Raw genomic sequence first — 14247 nt, forward strand, 5'->3', positions numbered from 1 at the left:
CTGCTCCCAGCCCCTACATCTCTCCCAATGGGTGCTCCCCCCCCCCGACCTTGCAGGTCTCCAGGACCTCGGCAGTCCCTTCCTGCACCAGTTCCTCTGGCTGCCTACACACCCAGCCCCGCTCCACCCCACCCCTGGCCTAAGCCCCTTCCCGGTGTTCAGCTTCCCTTCTCTCCCTGCCTCCCTACCTGCGGCTGCTCCCGCAGGATGCAGAGACCCAGAAGCTGCAGTAGCGAGAGCACCTGCCCACCTCGCCACCCTCCCACCCAGGCACACCCTGGCCGCGCTCCTCCTGGCACTTATCGTGGGGGATCCCGTGGGGGGACTGCGCTCCACCCAGTGCCTCCTGGGAGGCTCCAGGTGGGAAGCCCCTTAGTACCCTTTCCTGCCTTCCTCCTTGGCCACCATCTCCCTCCCCACCCCACCCCCACTTTCCTGCTCAGCCTCACTTTGTGATTCAGCATTTTTGGGGTTGGTAACTTTCTTTGCTTCCTGGCATGACGGGGACTCGACGGTGGGGCTGAAGGCTGGGGGTCTTGACCCTGCAGTTAGTTACCAGGGCCACCTTAGGAAACAGACCTGAGCTGCCTGGTGGGGACAGGGATGGGGAGCAGGGGACCCGCCAGTGGGAGCTGCCTTCTCTCCCCTTCCTGTGTCTGTCCCGTGTTGAACCACATCCAAGGGGAGATGACATAAGTAATAGCTCTTGGGGAAATGGGCTATTAGCATTTATGGAAATTAATACATCCACATCTGAGGAGTAAGAACACCAAGTTCAGGCCACAGCTGTCCCCGTGTCTGTCGTTTCAGGATTTCTTCTTTCTCTGCAACTTCTCCTCCCCCTCAAAAGCGCCGTCCCCCTTCCAGTGCCAAGAGCAGGCTCCCACTCTGCTAACACATTGCGGGGTTTGGGGACCTACGTGTGGAGAGTCCCATCTGCCCTCCTGATTGTTGCTGGGAAAAGCATCCACCTGCAGAGCCAGGCTTATGTGCAGTTCCTGGGCTCCTGCCCGTGTGCTCTCTCAGCGGGGGCCCCAGAGGGCACTGGCTCCCTGGCTTGTGTCCATGGGAACACTCCAGATCCACACCCAGCCGTGGTGGCACCAACGGTGTTCGGGCTTCAGCACATTCCTGCCTGGAAAGCAAACCTGGGGGAGGCGTCCCGGACACAACTGAGGTCCAGCTGTTTGTGCTGCTCTCTCCCCTGCCAGCGGCCAGACGCCATAGGCACTGCTCAGTGACCCCCAGGACTGAGCCAGGCCATGGGGGATGGGGAGGGTATGAAAAATGCGAAACCCAGGTCTTGTGCTCAACACCCTCTTGGGTCTGGACGTGGAGCCTGGATGGGAAGGAATGGGCACAAAAGCAATTGCACACCACAGGTGTGGCGAGATGGGATGCCACCGCTTGCCTTGGGAGGGTCTCCACCGGCCGTGGTCTCTGGGGGGTCTGAGGGGCAAGTGAGCTCCGTGGATGGGGACGGCTTGAGAGGCTGGCTTTCTTTGCCTTTACTTTTCCAGTGATCTCCTAAACCCCGAATGCTTCAGGAGGAAGTGAGTGGCATGAGTTTTGATTTGGCAGTTTCCGGTAGGGGCTCAGAGGGAGGGGGCTGCTCCAGCCTTTCTGTTTGTTGATGCTGGGTCGAAGGCAACCGGCCACCACGGAGGTGGCGGGTGGTGCAGGAAGGCCTCTGCGCTGTTGGAACCTGCGTAACGGTTTCGTTTCCGGGGACTCCGGCTGAAAGCTGCACGTGTTTAGTCCTTGAGGAAATTCTCAGTGACCTTCATGTCACCAGAGGTCCCAGAGCCAGAGTGGTTTCCCAGAGTCCCTGAATAACAGGGCAGGACAGTGGCGGCCGCAGGCAGCACTTGGGGAAGACAGTCTCTGAAGGTGCGTGGGGCCAGAAACACCAAGCCTCCCTCCATCCCCTCTCAGCAGCCAGGGGGTCTCCCCTCACAGAGGCGGAAGGTCTTGGCCATCCCCCCACCACCACCACCAAAGGAGTCCACGGAAGCCCAGAGGCAGAGACTTCTCCAAGGTCACTCAGGGCAGGGGGCAGATCCAGAACCTTCCCACCCCACCAACAGAAGCCCAGGTCGTCTTCGGCTCTCCCTGCACCCTGTGTGTGTCCCAACCATTGGGTGCAGCTGGCCTTTGGGAAGGCCACTCTGGAGATGTTGCTGACATGTAGAGAGGAAACCAGTGCCCTGGGGTGTATCTGAGTCACTGGGGAACTCTTGGTAGCGGGGAGGGGATGCCATCAACCACAGAGGATTCTGGTGATACCACCCTGCCCGGCCTGGCAGGTCCCCAGAGCCAGGGCGCTGTGGTTCTAGATAGATGTCATCAAAGAGAAGGCAGGGGGCCAAGGCACTGGGCAGGGTGAAAAGGGAGAAGAGTCTTAGGTCAACCTCGGCCTGCACGTTGGGCCTTGCTCTGTGATGGATCCTTGTGAATACCCCTGTGAGGTGGGCTGGTTAGGCTGGATGGGGAAACCGAGGCACAGAAGGATGGAAAGACTGACCCAGCCTCCTAACTCCCAGGGAAACCTAGGTTTTGTTCCTGCTGTGCCAGGACTGAGACAGATACCACCCCCCCATCCCAGCAAGCTCCGGAAATCTGCCCCCCAACACACACACAGATGGGTCTCAGATCCACAGAGGAGGGTCAGGGTTCAACCCCGGCTCCCAAGGGACACGGAAACCCACCCTTTCCACGAAAGGGAGCCTAACACGCTCTGCCCTCTGCTCACTCCATGTCCTGCCTTCCTCCGGAATACTCTGTGAGCAGAGGCCGTGCTTGGCAGTACTCTCGGCTCAGCCACTTCAGGGGAGGAAAAGGGAACAGGGCCTCCCCAGGAGAGAGAGCACACCTGGGACCAGATGGTGACCCGCTAGCTTGAGGCTTCCTTTCAGCCTGCCCTGGGCAGGTAGGAGGGTCTCTGCCAGGTGGGCGTGAGCAGCTGCTGTGTCTTCTTACTCTTCACCACTTCCTGTGGGGCCCAGCCGAGGGCTGGCCTTCCTCTCCCTGTATCCCCAGAATGAGCTCTGGGCCCAGCGCCCCCCCCCAGCCTTGAGGGTGCCCCACAGCCCCATGCCCAGTCTCTGACGCACAGCCCCACAGGATGTGGGCTCCAGGGACTCTCCTTGCTCTGCCCAGTCGCCGCGTACTTAACCCTGGAGACCCCGACGCGTGTGCGGGCTTGTGTGCACCCCTCGCGGTGCAGCCGATCCCCCACCACCCATGTTGCCCACACCCCTGCCGCCTGCCTCCATTGACCTTCCTCCTTGTGGGCAGCCTGCTTCGCCCTCGCTCCAGCACACAGGCACCTGCAGAGTCGGCTCTCGGTGCCACGCGGGGTACAGATAAAATAAGATCGGTGCAAGAGAAGCGGAAAGGGGAGACCGTCTTCGTCAGCTCCACACTGTGCTGCAGCCTCAGTTCGGGCATTTTCTCCACGGAGATCTTGGGCCCTGGCTGTGGGGCAGTTGAGGCCTGTCATCCAGCTGGAGGGTGACCTGCCTTATTCCTTGGATCCCTGCCCCCAAGTTCAAGATGGAGCAGCAAAGTGTTCGTCCCGGGGCCAGTTTCCCCAGTAAATGAGCAGCTTCTGGGGTCCCCTAAACACCTGGTCTTGTCCACAGGGCGCTTTGCCTCCAGTCTGCCCCATGGACCCTGGCGGGGAGTTGGCTCCACATCGCCCTCGGTCTCTGGCTTTCGCCTTCTCAGCCATCTGGCCTCGCTCTCGTGTCTCCCTCTTTCTGGATTGGCAAAACGAGGCCTTGCAAGCAAAAGCAGAGGGACGGTCCGTGCCTCAGAGTGGGGTGCCTGGTCAATGTCACGTACCCCGCCACCTTCCACTTCTAGTCACAGACTGAGTCCACGTGAGCACCCCACCTTGGGGCCAGGGGGCTCTCTGGAAGGCTTGAGCAGTGACTCGGGTCCTCTTTTGAGTGACTTCATGATCCTCCCCCCACCCAGAGCTGCTCATAATGGGCTGTCTGCTCTGCCAAACTGGCCTCTTACATGGGGGTGGGGGGGCAGTCCTGTTGCCATTGGTCTGCAGAGAAGAGCCTTCCCGTGAAAGGAGGGACACATCTCGCCCTGTCCTCCCTGAGCTCAGACCTCCTGGAGGGCCAGGCCAGTCTGCGTGGCGCCTGTCTGCACCCCCATACACCCTTGCAGCAGCCTATAGGCACTGGGGTGGGGGGAGGCTGCAGAGCCACCGTCTGACCATATGCACCCCCCTTCACCACGGCGCATCTCCATGTTCCCCCCTCGGCAGCCGTAGGATTCTTCAGAGCAAACTGTAGCCCAGATACCCACAAGCTGTCCAGTGCAGCCAAGGGCAGAAGGATCTAGACTTCTGCCTGGGAGCCGTGCTATCCTGAACGCTCTGTGGCTGCATGACCTCTCCAGGAACGGCGCCCTTCCCACCCTTCTAGATGGAGGAAAGTCAGCTCTGAGTAGAAGGCATGAAGGAGGAGATTCTGACCCTCCAGCTTCACTGGTAGCTGTGCATTGAGTGTGACCGCAGAGCACGGGAGCAGGGGGCCTCTGGGGCTCGCAGGGCCCCAGACGTGCCAAGGGCCAGGGGCGCGCACACCAGACCACAGGAGGGGCACCCGAAAACAGTCTCCTGAGGGTCCCGATGCAGCTCCATCTTCCACCAGCACTGGTCCAGGGGTTCTGAGGCCTCACTTTGAGAAACACTTCCCAGCTCGGTCTGTTTATCCGTGAACCTCCACCCTGGCTTCCCCTTAAGGCAGCGCGAAGGAAGCTTTGACCATTGGAGGCTCCGATGCGAAGGGCTCGCCGGGGTGTCCTGGGGTCTCGGGAAGGCGTGAAGCCCACTCCTCCCGCAGTGACCTGCTACACCTGCATCATCTTTGACCTAACGCTGTGCTTTTGTCTTGTCAAGCATGGATGCCATTGTTCCTAGCGGCGTGGTCCTCTCGGAAGGGGTTTGGTCGGGGATGCTGACGGTTCGCCCGCTGTCTGATGAGGCGAGGAAGCCGGGCTCTGCAGAGGAGCGGGCTCTGTCCCTGGTCTTAGCCTGCGGCCTCTGCCCTCCCCCCCAGTAGCCTGTCTCCCACCTGTGCTCCTGGCTTCCTCCCCCCCCACCCCGGGGTATCGCCTTTCCCTCTCAATGAGAAGAAGGTATTTTGAGTCACTCTGGCCAGGAGGTGTTCAGGTATCAGGGACAGGAGGCCCGGAGCCATCTCTGTCCCTTTGCTCCTACAAAGGACATGATACCCAGAACAGCAAATGCAAATCCCAGCCCCAAACTGCTACCTTTCTACAGGGCCACACGCAGGCTTTGACTTTCCTGGAGCAGCAGACACCTCCCCGTTTACACCTGCCTGTTGGAGAAGGGAGCCAGGGGTGACGGGGGGTGGGGGGGTCCCAGGTGCCCCGGCCAGGCCACTTTGGAGGCACTGGGGAGGCCGCCTCACTGTGCTTCCCCTTCATCCTGAAAGATGGATTTAGGAGCAGCTGCCAGGCCACGCAGGGCATCTGCTGGGGGACCCACTGTCCTAACAAACTGAGTTGTTTGGCCAAGAGGCATCACCCGTCCCAGGCGCCATGTCCCAGCCCGAGCGTCTGTGCAGTTTGTAGGAGACTTCATGCTCTCAGCCCCGGCTGTGTAGGTGCGGCCTGTGCTGGGGACTCGCCCGTTCCCTCACTGTCCCCACGAGGTGTGGACGAGGCCGATCGGCGGGGGGAGGGGATGTGGGGTCCAGGAACCAGAGGTGATACTTGGGTCACAACAGAAGTGTCTTCAGGCCGAGCAGGTGCCACCAGGCAGTGCGCATCCTGCGTGGCCAGGAAGAGACGTGAGGTTGAAGCCAGAGTATCGGGGACGTAGGACAGGGCACCATGCTGGGCAGGGAGAGCTGCATACAGTACGTGCCGGGATGGGAGCCCTGGTGGGTTAGTTGGTTAAGTGCCCGCCTCTCCGTTTTGGCTCAGGTCATGATCTCACCATTCATGAGTTCTAGCCCCACGTCAGGCTCTGTGCTGACAGTACAGAGCCTGCTTGAGATTGTCTCTCCCTCTTTCTCTGCCACCCCCTCCACTCCCTGTCTTTTTTTATTTAATTTTTCAAACATTTATTTTCAAGAGAGAAAGATAGACAGAACACAAGCAGGGGAGGGGCAGAGAGAGGGAGACACAGAATCCGAAGCAGGCTCCAGGCTCCAAGCTGTCAGCACAGAGCCCAGTGTGGGGCTCAAACTCACGGACTTTGAGGTCATGACCTGAGGCAAAGTCAGAGGCTCAATTGACTGAGCCCCCCAGGTGTCCCCTCGCTCGCTGTCTTCCAAAATAAATACACTTAAAAAAAAGTGCAAAGACAGTGACCTCAGGGAAAAGACGCTGGGCCAAGCGAGGAAGCTTCTTGGGGGATAGCTCATCTTTAGATGTTTCCTACCTCTTCTGTGGGGCTGAACTGGGCCACTCATACAGCGTGGGAATAGGGAGGCTGGCCAGGTCCCATGAGCTCCCCCAGCCCTGCCCTGAGGGTCCCTTAGTTACTACCACCTTCCCAAACACACACATTCACACAGCCTGTGTCCCAGGCTAGGCCCTCACTCCCTGCTACACCCGTGGTTAGAAGGTTCAGGCACAGCCCACAGGGTGCCCCCGGGAGGGCTCTCCCCACCATTCTGCAGCCTGGTAACCATGGTGACCACTGGAGGTGCCCAGCCACCTGCTGGGCCGTATGGACGCCCGGGGCCTGGCTGGGCCCCATGGGACGCCCACGTGGGCCCCAGAGTATCAGCCTGCGTGAACAGTAGGAGAGGGGTGGCAGGTGCACCCCCCGGCTCTCACCGATGTCTCTGCAAGCAAAGACATCACAGGCCAGGGGGCCCTTCCTGTCCCCCCGCTCAGGCGAAATCCCTGGTTTCTAGCGCAGCCCCAGTGCGAGCGGGCACTTTAGCTGATACGGGGCTTCGTTTCACTTGGCTTTGCTCCTCCAGCCAGTTAGCCTCAGCAAAACCCCCTCAGGCCCCTCGGCCTGGTGCCCTGGGGTCCAGCAACCCCAGTTTAGGGAGAAGAACCAAGGCTCCGGGAAGAATCCTACCTGCTGGCAGAGCTGGCTCCCGTCCGCCGACCCGTGTTGGCTCCCTGAGTCACCTCGCTAGCCTCCTGTGCGTCTGCGCTCCGTGGTGGTCACTGTTGCTGGTGTCTAGGCCTTCCTAGACTGTGTGGCCCTGAGGACGGGGCAACCCCCGGCTCAGCCCTCGGGCAGGCGCGCGGGCTCTCAGTAACCGTCAGGAACAGTGGGCTCTCCCAGAAAGCAGAGCCCCCCCGCGATCGTGGGGGCTGCTCTGGCATCCCCAGCCCAGGCCTTCCCACTTCCTAAGCCGGGCGGCCAGTGCCTGGTTCTCCAGGGAAACGCTCCTCTCCCTGTATGTGCTGGGGAAATTGCCTGGTGCCAGCGCATGGCCCCCACTCCCCACGTTGGGTCCCAAGTGCCCTCACCTGCCCCGGGCTGACCTCCAGTCTCCTGAGCGCTTGCAGTCCCTAGAAGCCAGCGCACTCCATGCATCAGAGGCTAGCCTCGCCACCCGATTCCCTTACAGTGTCTGTGCCCAGGGCCCAGAGCTGCAGAGAGGTGAATGCCACTGTCCTGATGAGCTCCCTGTGAGGCGTGGCTCAGGAATGGAGGCACGGCTCCCGCCCCGGGAACCTCCCGAAGCCGCGCTTGGAGGAGCTGACCCGAAGTGCACTCACTGCCTCTTGGGCTTTGGGTCCTCAAGCTGAAGCGACAGGACCAAGCCAGGGCTCTCTGGGGGCAGGCAGAGGCCATCCCCACTGCACGCCCCCTGACGTCACCTCCCCTGTAATGGCTGCCCGTCAGCATACCCCCCTCCAAAGTGTGTTACCTGCCACCAGATCGGAGTGCGATCCTGGCACACCCTGAACAACAGGCAATGCCCCAGGGAGGTCAGGGCAGCACGGCCTCTGGGGCCTGGCACCCAGCCAGAGCCGGCAGCACAGGGGACTGAGCCTGCATGCTGAGACAGCTGTGGTCCGGGGCTGATGGCCACAGCCTCCCAACCGCCTGGTATCGGCACGGACTGCCTCTATCCTCCAGTCCCTTGGCCTCCCCGAACAGACCACATGTTCTGTGCCCAGCAGCCAGGATGCTGCTCATGTTTTTACAGCCAAGCCACTTAATTATGTGGAGCTAATTCCTCCTAACTGCAGAAATTGTCACAGGGCATCCAAATTCAGTGGTCCCAGGTGGCAGGCAGAGACGGTCATGGTCCCACAAGCAGATCTGCAGGGAAGCTGGGGGTCCCCCAAGGGGGAAGGGGGAACCTGAATAGCTGAATGCCTTTGGTCGCGCTCTGAGAAGGAACTGGCGCTTCATCTGGATGTTGGAAGATGATGTTGACAGTGACATGGGGATGGTGGCGATGGGGATGATGGCAGTGATGGAGACGATGGCGGTGATGGAGACGATGGCGGTGATGGAGACGATGGTGGTGAAGGGGATGATGCTGATGATGGAGATGATGGCGGTGATGGAGATGATGGTGGTGATGGGGATGATGCTGATGATGGAGATGTTGGCAGTGATGGGGATGATGACGGTGATGGGGATGATGACCACAATGGTGGCTATGGGAACGATGGCAGCGATGGGGACGATGGCAGAGATGGGGATGATGGCAGTGATGGGGACGATGGTGGCGATGGGGATGATGGCGGTGATGGGGATGATGGTGGCGATGGGGACGATGGCGGTGATGGGGACGATGGAGATGATGGCGGTGATGGGGATGATGGTGGCGATGATGGCGGTGATGGAGATGATGGCAGTGATGGGGACGATGATGGTGATGGGGACGATGGCGATGATGGCAGTGATGGGGATGATGGGGACGATGGCAGTGATGGGGACGATGGAGATGATGGCGGTGGTGGGGACGATGGTGGCAATGGGGATGATGGCGGTGATGGGGACAATGGCGGTGATGGGGACGATGGAGACGATGGTGGTGATGGGGACGATGGCGGCGATGGGGACGATGGAGATGATGGGGATGATGGGGATGATGGTGGTGATGGGGACGATGGCGGTTATGGGGACGATGGCGGTTATGGGGACGATGGCAGTGAAGGAGATGATGGCAGTGGTGATGGTGATAGTGGTGATGATATGGGGGGGATGGGGATGATGGTGATAGGGATGATGGTAATGATGGTGACATGGTGATGGGGGTGGGGTTGGTGGTTATGGTGATAATGATGGTGGTGATGACGATGGGGTTAATGGTGAGGACGACAGCAGCAACGATCGCTATCATTGTCATTATTTGTACCAGAGCCGCCTTTTGTCAGAGAGCAGCCCTGCTCTTTGTCAAGCCCCTGGTTAAACCTGGCATGCATTTGCCCTTAATCCTCCAGCCATGCCAGGATTGGGTAATATGATTCTCTGCACTTCACGGGGGAGGACAGGCACCATGCCTTCCCTCGGGTCATGCAACCAGAGGACACAGCTAGGATATGACCTCAGAGGACTCCCCATCCTGTGTCCCAGACCAGCCTCATGACAGGGAAGGTGCACATCCTCACTCCTGGTCGAGGGCCATCAGGATCCCTGGTCCGGACCATCCTAAGAGGAAACCCCAGGGAGGCACTGCTCAGCCCGCGGCTCCATTGGTGAGGAAGGTGGGGAGCGGCGGCACTAGAACCCCCACCCCACCCCTGTGGGAGTCCCAGGCTGCCCCTGGAGCCTTTCCCCGCCTCGTGCACACAGGCGCTCCGCACCAGAAAGGGGTGCTGAATGTGAAGCAAGAACAGAGGAACCCCTCCCCTCTCACCTGTCTGCAGACAGAGCCAGAGACGTGGGAGCTCTCCACATTCCTCACCCAATTACGGGGAGACGCTCACTACGAGTGACTCCATTACACCCTGTTGGGTTTCCATCATTCACTTAAACATCATCCCCTTAGGGCTTTAGCGGCAGTGGTGAGGTCTGTGTGCATCTAAGTTTATCTGCTCTCTTGAACCTCTAGGATGTATTTATAAGTAGGATTTCTGCATCCCAGGCTGTGGACGGGTGTTGGTTGTTTCACCAGAAGATTATGCCACATGGCCCAGAAGTAGCGACCTCTAAATGGAGTGGCTTCGTCGTAACCTCACCCACAATGAATATTTTCACTTGAAACTATTTTCTCCTGTTAATTATGATCACAGAGGCGCAGTGCCCACTGACTGTCTTTTGCGTAGCTCTTAATTCAACAGAGCCTTTAATGGATGTGCTAGGGTAAAGCTGGCTTTCAAATTGCTAGTGTAGGGCTGCACGGGCAAGATATTAATCTTTCATGCCTCCGTCATGTGGTGCTAGGACTGTAATCCTCTTTGAAACCATTTGTTATTTATTCCTACAGTCCCCTGGAGAGCGGGGAGCCCCGGGAGCCTGCTCACAGATGCTAATGCAGGGAGAGCTGCAGAAATATCCCTGCAGACTCCCGCCCCCCTCCTCCCCTCCAAGGTGTGGAGCTAAGCCAGGGCTGAGGCCCCGGGCTCCAGCCACCTCCTCCCCCCGCCCCTGCAAATGATCTCTCTTCCCCCAAGAGAAGGCTGTTCCTCTGCCTCCCGTACAGCCTGCTGCGATCGTGGGGCTTAAAGGGTTCGGCAGTGGGTATGTTCGTTTCCTAAGGCTCCCAGAACAAATCACCGCAAACAGGGAGGCTCAAAATAGCCATATTTACTCTCTCACAGATCTGAAAGCTGGAAGTCTGAAACCACGGTGTGGGCAGGGCTCCTCCCCTTTGAAGGTCCCAAGGGAGCACCTGCTCTGGGCCTGTCTCCCAGCCCCTGGTGCTGCCGGTGAGGCTCCCAGGTTTCTGGATGTGTCATGTGCCCCCACCTCCACGTCCCCTTCTTTCTGTGTCTGCATCTTCTTCTCTTCTGATAACGACAGTTGTCATTGGATTCAGGGCTCCCCCCTCCCAACCCAGAGTGACCTCATCACTGGATCCTTACCTTAATACATCTGCAAAGACCCTTTTGCCATGTAAGGTCATACTCACAGGTGGTAGGGATTCATACTTTGACATATGGGGGAGCGCACACCTCGACCCACTGCAGTGGGGGTCTGCCGCTGCTGCCCACCCCCATCCCCAGTGCCCCCTCCAGGGAGGTCTGTGACTTTCTTTCCTGCTCTCCCTTTTCCCCTTGGTGAGGATCACATGTCAAGTGTTGCTGGTGGGGGTGAGAGTTCACGAGGATCCCATAATGGGGGCACACGGGGCTTCGTGCTGTCAAACCTGGGGTCTCCCCCAGCCACATTTGCAGGTGCACTTGGAAAGCAGGACCCCCCCCCCCCCAGGCTTGGCTCAGCAGCCCAGACAGGCTGTGGGAAGCCCAGGGCCTCCTACTAGAGCTGACCTCAGGGTGACAAGGTAAGAGGTAAGACAGGCTCCTGTGTCCCATTGAGGGTGGATGGGAGGCACTCAAGTAAATCCCCTTCTCTGGATGCCAGCCTGTGCCTCCCCCCCCCCAGGAGAGAGCCCCAGACCTGTCAGACATGCTGCTTGGCCAGAATTCTGCTTCTCAGACTCCTCCCCCCCCTGCAGCCAGAACCAGGACATAGCCCCCCAACTTCCAAGGGTTGCTGTTGAGATGCACCTGAAGTGCAAGGTTAAGAGCTACTGTCCAGGGGTCCAGCCCCCACTGTGTGTGAAATCAGCCCAGGGTCAGTGCGGACAGCCAGCTTAAAGCTGCACCAGGCACTGTGCTAAGCACAAAGCGGTGGGGGGGGGGGGGGGGTAGGCTGCAGACAATAAGAGAAGTTTGTTAAATTAATTGGCCTTGTTTTTGGGGGGTTGGCTATGTCCAGAGTCTCTAAGCTGGCATGCTCTGGCCTCTGCGCACCCCACCTTTGGGGGGGGGGGGGGGGGGGGGGTGCTGGCTGGACATGATGGCCAGAGTGTCCCGGAGTAGACGGCTCCCGTCCCCACAGCCCAGGACCAGCCTCCCACCCCCCACGTCACTGCAGAGACTCCCATCAGCAAGCAGGGCGGCAGCACCCACTGCTCCCTAAGCAGGCTGCACTGGGGCCTCCTGCGGGGCTTCAGAGGGGAAGAGACCCCAGCCACACCTGGGGGAGGGCCAGGCACCCAGGGACTGGTTGGTGGCACAAGATGACACCAGCGCAGCCACTCCATGTGGACAGGCTGCCTGTGAAATTGCCTGTCTGGGAACCCCAGGGTGCTGGGGTCCCTCCTCCTCCCATCCTGGGGCGAAGTGGTTAAAACCCACCCCGGTGCCCAGGAAGCTTGGAGCCGCTCCAGCCATCGGTGCGGCCACCTCAGCTCCCTCCCGTGTCAGCTGCTCTGACTGCTGAGTCAGGCTCTGAGACGCAGTAATCAGTGTTCATCGCTGTAACCACCGGCAGAATTGCCTGTTTTCTTCCCGCCCCTGGAACTCTGTTTTCCTGCCTCAGCTCAGTTAGGACTTCAGCCGTTTGTGAGAGGAGACAGTTTCTTTATGGTCTCTCATGGTGGATGCCCCCCAAAAACGGGGAAGCCAGACCCTCCCAAGGACGCTGTGCAACACTGTCACTCTTGCCATCACAGGGAGCGATGGGGGAGGGGCTCCTGGGACCGCCCCCCCCTTGAGCAGCCCCTTGGTTCATTGATTACCCTGCTCAGAGGTGGACACGCCAGCCAGGTATTCACATCCCTCAGCTGCAGCCGTGATGGCCACAGGGTGTCCTTAGCTGGGTGCAGCCTGTGAGTGCTGCCTGGGGCCCCCAGGGTTGCATGGCCCTCCCAAGGGAGCTGCTGCCTCACCCCAGATCCCCTCACTGGCACCTGTGAGGAGGGAATCCTGGAGGTGGGCCATTAATACCTGCAGGCTTTCTCCTTGGGGTGAAGGGCAGGGCTTGGGTTTCTCAAGGGGAGTGCCCCCCAGTCTGGTCCTGCTGTAGGAAGCTCTCCCCCCACCGCACCCCGTCCCCTGCAGGACGGCCAGCACCAGGGACAGGTCGCCCGTGTTTCCCTAATCTTTAAGAGCCTCTCCTCTCAGAAGAACCAGATCAGCTGGTCCGGATGCCAGAATGGGCAAGAATCCTCCCTGTCCAGCCCCGTGATCTCATGCTGTGTGTAACTCCTGTCCAGGAGGGGCTGTCCCCTGGGGACTCAGGCCTTGGGCTGCCTCGTGGGGAGATGCCTGTGGCCTCGATCACGGTCTGGCTCCCCAGGGGGAGGCACTGGGGCAGCCCTGCCATTCCTCTGGGAGCAGATTCAGCGGGAGCTGTGGAGACAGGAAATGGGCCTTGGCTGGGGCCCAGAAGGGAGAAAGCAAAAGCGCCCTGGGTGCACTTCATCCGCAGGGAGGTAGGAACAGATCCAGCCCCCTCTGCCTCCCGCCAGAAACGTGAGACACGCGCCCTGAGTCGCTGTGGCTGAATGTGCACTTCCCCTGAAGATGAGCCCGAGAGTCTAGGTGGCATTGTATGGTTCTCGAGTCCTTCTGGCCACCCCACACCCCTGTGGGGATCCTGGGCCCTTGGTCTAATATGTCCCATTGCCATCTACTTTCCAGAGCAGCAGGAGGCTGCCCACGGGGTGGCCTGGGACATCCATGCCTTCCACACATGGGAAGGTCAGCACTGCCCTAATGACCTGCATGGGGTGGGGTGTCTGGCCTCCGTCAGGAGACGCCTTTTCCCGGCATCTGTGGGTACACGGGCACCAGCAGAGACTACGGGCCACTTGGCTGGTGGGTGGAGCGGGCCTGTGTGTGTGCCTGTACGTGTGCATGCACACACACACACACACACACACACACCTTCGGATCTGCATTCTGCTTCCCGTGCCTACAGCCCCCTCCCCGAGCTTCTCACCAGGGCTGGCCTGGAACATGGTGTCCGCCGGTGGCGGGGGGGGGGGGCGGTTCTGGTCTCTCCCTAGTTTCTCTTGATAAACTTCCTGTAAGATGAGAAACCCTGACACACTTTCACAAAAGGGGATGTAAAATTAGTTTCAAAGGAGAGCACGGACTACATGATGTCCTGGAACTCACATTTGCCCTGAGCTTCTGCTGTGAGGTCCGCACGCCCTTTCCTGTGTCCCGTGACGGCTGAGGTGAACTTTGGCTGGATGTCAGAGACACAGTCTCGCACTCGGCTCTCTGTCTGTCTCTCTGTCTTTGGCAAGATTTCCCACACCTCGGTCGCTGGCCTTCCATCTCGGGGTTTGGGTCGTACATGCACACTTC

General features: G+C 59.7%; 1 protein-coding gene across 4 annotated transcripts in view; it reads left to right on the plus strand.

Moving 5' to 3' along the window:
* The window catches only part of KCNAB2 (potassium voltage-gated channel subfamily A regulatory beta subunit 2), an 87241-nt gene that overhangs the window by 527 nt on the left and 72467 nt on the right, over positions 1-14247 (plus strand). The gene's annotated exons all lie outside the window — the stretch shown is intronic.

The sequence above is a fragment of the Hyaena hyaena genome, unplaced genomic scaffold (assembly GCF_003009895.1).
Source record: "Hyaena hyaena isolate Hyena2069 unplaced genomic scaffold, ASM300989v1 scaffold_443, whole genome shotgun sequence".
NCBI classification, from domain to species: domain Eukaryota; kingdom Metazoa; phylum Chordata; class Mammalia; order Carnivora; family Hyaenidae; genus Hyaena; species Hyaena hyaena.